At 41.9% G+C, this 4,566-nt stretch overlaps 1 non-coding gene across 1 annotated transcript; it reads right to left on the bottom strand.

The window, feature by feature from the left end:
* Window positions 1-2,286: 2,286 nt before the first annotated feature.
* Window positions 2,287-2,404, bottom strand: LOC135252081 (U5 spliceosomal RNA). The gene has a single exon (XR_010329311.1). It is a non-coding gene; the product is annotated as a U5 spliceosomal RNA (small nuclear RNA).
* Between the last annotated feature and the right edge of the window lie 2,162 nt (window positions 2,405-4,566).

The raw sequence follows: 4,566 nt of genomic DNA, 5'->3' as shown, positions 1-4,566 counted from the left end.
AATTGCTCCATCTGCTGAACAAATGCAGGAAATGTCTCTCATATCCTTTGGGAAATAGGTTAGTTCTGGGGTCTTTAAGGCCAGGAGGGGAATTTCACGAAGCAGGATCACTGAGTTGGCTGGATAACTGCGCTGAGTAAAACCCGGAACCAGTTTTTAAGTCCACGTTCCAGATTTTGGAGGGATCTGGCCTTTACTCAGGTCAGTATCCAGCTAAATCTGTAATCCTGATTCGTGAAATACACCCCTGGCCTTGGAGGCTCGACTGGTTTTTGCTGTTACTCTGCATTTAATTAATCGATTAAAGCAGGTGGTGAAACAATTATCTAAATTCTCCTGGTTACTTGGGTGTTGATTTTAAGGTGAAAACAAAAGTTTTTTTCACATTAGTTCCTCTGAATGTAATTCTACTGTCGATACCTTCGAAAGGAGAAAAAGAAAACTTTCTGGTTGTTACAAATAGTTAAACATGTTGTAGTCACAAACTGAGGCATGCCGCATGTAGTAAAACATTGAAAACAGTGAATTTTGGAAATTGAAAACAATTTTACAGCTGTGATCAATGCCTAAAAATAAACTGATTTCAGTGTTTATGTGATACTTTGTTTATACGAGTAAGCACCTGCAGTTTATTTACTTAAGTGCCTGCTTTAAATATAACTGAACATTTTATCAAAATAGAAATTGGTGCAATGCAAAAGTCTGGGTACTCCTGGTCAAATTACTTACTTTTTAAATTTATTTTCGAAGTGAAAACATGTTGAAATAACCTCTGACATACATACAACATGCCATTTCTGTAAATACCACTAATGCAAATGCTTTCTGTTTTGCAATAGCTTGTTTTTCTTTTGCATGAGAAGAGTGGGAAGCCGTAAAGCAAAATGGCTAACATACAAACTCAGTACTTATGAACGTTGCTCTAATGTGATCTAGCATAACGTTCAATTCCTTTGTAGTTTGAGACAGGACCTACAAAAATATTTGGCTGATACTCATATGTATTCCTCTCCATGGAAATCTTCAGTAAAATGTGTCTTTATTGGTTTACAAAATTCCAGACCATAAAACATCTTTCATTTAACATTCAATATTCAAAGATAGAAAATAAGAAACAAAGAAAACAGGTAAACATTTCCATATAAATCTTTAGTAAAAGGCGAAAGATTTATACGATCTGAAGAGAAACCAGAGTGTACTGAAGTGCTAACGACTTTGGTAGGGGCCGGATCAAAAGCACCACTTCACACATTGACGGGTAGAATACACATCCGATACAATGATCCTATTAACTGACCGGACTACTGTTCTTAATACGGTGCATTGAGTTGATTTGCATTACAATTGTTATCTTAAGTGTAATTACGAGCAGAAACATTTAATAAGTACGAACACGAGTGCGCAGTAGGTAATTTCAAATGTGACGTCACACTTAAGGTTCATTTAACCCTTTAGTGTACGCTGCGTTTCTGCGTTCCAATTTTTGGTTTAATGTTTAGGCTACATTTCCATATTAGGCTACTGAGCTTACTGGCTCAGTATAGATCTGCATTATTAGGTTTATTATTATGTAGTTGAAGATTTGGCTGGTGTCGGTAAAAGGTCCAATGGGGAGACATGTTGTTAGTGGTATAGGTGGCAGGAAAAATAAGAATGAGAAGGAGGAGGAGGAGAAAACGCAAAATCCCCTTAGTTTGGGCCTTTATTGTGTGGACATGTGAAGTTGTTTATGAATTCTGTCTGTTGAAATGGGGTGAGAATGTACAGAATTTAATGTTTTTAAGGGCTGAGTGTCTGTGGCTGTTGTGGTTATTTCTGTGGGGAACCTTGAAAAGTGCCAAACTCTCGGTGCTGTATAGGTATGGGGCATGCCCCCGCCAAGGCGTAACTTGGCGGGATGGCATACCTGCCATCCCAATATCTACTTTTGTTTTTTAAAAATTGATGCACACTTCTAGAATTTTGTGAAGTCACAGAACATCGTATTTTGTCACGCAGTGTTGATTGAACGGCTAAATGTGGAACACCGAAAATTATTTTCATGGACGTGCCATCATTTCGGTTTATTTGAGTGACAGAACCATACAGCGTATGGACAGAACGCATTTGTGTGTGCAACAACTTCTCTCGCTGAAAATGTGTAATTCTTGTTAAGCGAAACTTCCGTCCTGCAATGCAATCCGAATTACTTCAAAAATGGAATAATTCATCAACGTGAGATTCATTTTAACATACCTATATTGTCTTTCCAGTTTGGATTTTTCTTTTCTTTATACCAGTATAGGAAGCCCCGCCGTAAAGCAGGGCTAACAAAAAATTAGTTGATACTCATAAATGTTCCTCTCCACGGAAATCTTTAGTAAAAGGCGAAAGATTTATGCGATCTGAAGAGAAACCAGAGTGTACTGAGGTGCTAACGACTTTGGTAGGGGCCGGATCAAAAGCACCACTTCACACATTGACGGGTAGAATACACATCCGATACAGTGATCCTATTAACTGACCGGACTACTGTTCTTAATACGGTGCATTGAGTGGATTTGCATTACAATTGTTATCTTAAGTGTAAATGCGAGCCGAAACATTTAATAAGTACGAAAACGAGTGCACTGTGGGTAATTTCAAATGCGACGTCACACCTAAGGTTCATTTAACCCTTTAGTGTACGCATTGTTTCTGCGTTCCAATTTTTGGTTTAATGTTTAGGATACATTTCAGTATTAGGCTACTGAGCTTAATGGCTCAGTATAGATCTGCATTATTTACTTACCCAAAAATTACCGCATAACTGAAAAACGTTACCCCATATGTAAATGGTAACTCGTTTTAACGTGTAAGTGACTCGGTCACGCGGTGAGCCCTCTAGTGGCTCGTGTTCTTACTGCACATCTTCCTTTTGAATTATTATGTACTTACAAAATCTGATATATGATCAGAAGACATTTTTCACTGAATATAAACAGACTGGGGGGGGGGGGTGGGGGAAGCAGGCTTCTTGCGTTCTATATTGTGAAAACAGATTAATTAAACTATTTGTTTAGCACCCTGTTTTTGACTGACTGCAATACTTTTTCTGTGCACATTCTGTTACTGGTCATCATCGGGACAAACAGGCATCGATTAGAGCTGCCACCTAACTTCACTTAGTTTCTTGGATCTGGACTGGATACTGATTTTAAGGTGAAAACAAAAAAACCAGCAGAACTTGTGGTTTTCCAGAACCTGGGATGTACACCCCTGGGTTAGTTCCTCTGAAAATATTTCTGCTCATGATACATGACATAACTCTATAAATAGTAATAGACAATTACTTTTTATTTTTCTTAATTTAACACTTTGGGGGAAAAATACAACTGCAAATGTGGTACGTGCCAAAGTTGGGATACCTGAGTCAGTAACACCTCCTTATGACAGCTTCCTGAAATGCATTGCAGCCCAATAACAGACTTCGTTGTTTCTAGGATTTGTTCATATTTAGCTGAATCCATTCTTCTTTCCAGCACACAATATCTCCTGTGCCGCTGGCTGCCACAGAGCCCCACAGCAATAACAGATCCACCCTTGTGCGTAACGGTTGGCAAGGTGCTCTCCTCTTCAAATGCTTCCTCTGTCTTTCGCCCGACGAGTCTTTGGTGTTCGTCCTCGGCAACCGAAATGAGTTGGATGTCAGTTTAATCCGTCCGCAGCAGAAACGGCTTCCTTCTGACCACTCAGTTCGTTTTGCGTTCAGGCGCAAAATGGCTGCCGTGCATCACCCAAGTGGGTGCTACACATAGGCGGTGGGTGAGGTGAGTTCCCGCTCATCACAGTAAAGCACTTTGAGCGTTCGGAAAAGTGCTATATAAATCCAATGATTCATTAATTCATTCATTCATTCATTTGTGCAAGCAATGATGCACATTGCACCACTGCTGTGAGGTCAGCTAAACCCCCCCTCCGCCCCCTCTGCGCCCTCCGCCCTCTCTGCGCCCTCCGCCCCCTCTGCGCCCTCCGCCCCCTGTTTCTCCACATTTTCTCTCCTCTCAGACTCTGAAGTTTCCCAGCTTCTGCTCACCCACCTACCTACCACCTGCACCCTCGACCCTATCCCCTCATCTCTCCTCCAGGCAATCACACCTGACATCCTCCCTTTTGTCACCTCCCTTGTGAACTCCTCCCTATCTTCTGGATGTTTCCCCTCATCCTTCAAGAGGGCCCACATCACCCCGCTGCTGAAGAAACCCACACTAGATCCTTCAGTCATTCAGAACTACCGCCCGGTATCTCTCCTCCCTTTCCTATCCAAAACACTTGAACGTGCCGCATCTAACCAACTCTCTGCTTCCTTCTCTCACAACAACCTGCTTGATCCCCACCAGTCTGGCTTCAGGTCTGGCCACTCGAACGAGACTGCACTCCTCTCGGTCAGTGAGTCACTCCATGCCGCACGAGCAGCCTCCCTCTCCTCTGTCCTGATTCTTCTAGACCTCTCCGCTGCATTTGACACTGTGGAGCACTCTATCCTACTGTCCTCCCTGGCAGCAACAGAGATCTGCGGCACAGTCCTTGACTGGATTGAGTCTTACC

Source organism: Anguilla rostrata, chromosome 3 (genome assembly GCF_018555375.3).
Source record: "Anguilla rostrata isolate EN2019 chromosome 3, ASM1855537v3, whole genome shotgun sequence".
NCBI lineage: Eukaryota > Metazoa > Chordata > Actinopteri > Anguilliformes > Anguillidae > Anguilla > Anguilla rostrata.
Note: the sequence above shows the minus strand (reverse complement) of the source record. Positions and strands in the feature narration are given on the sequence as shown.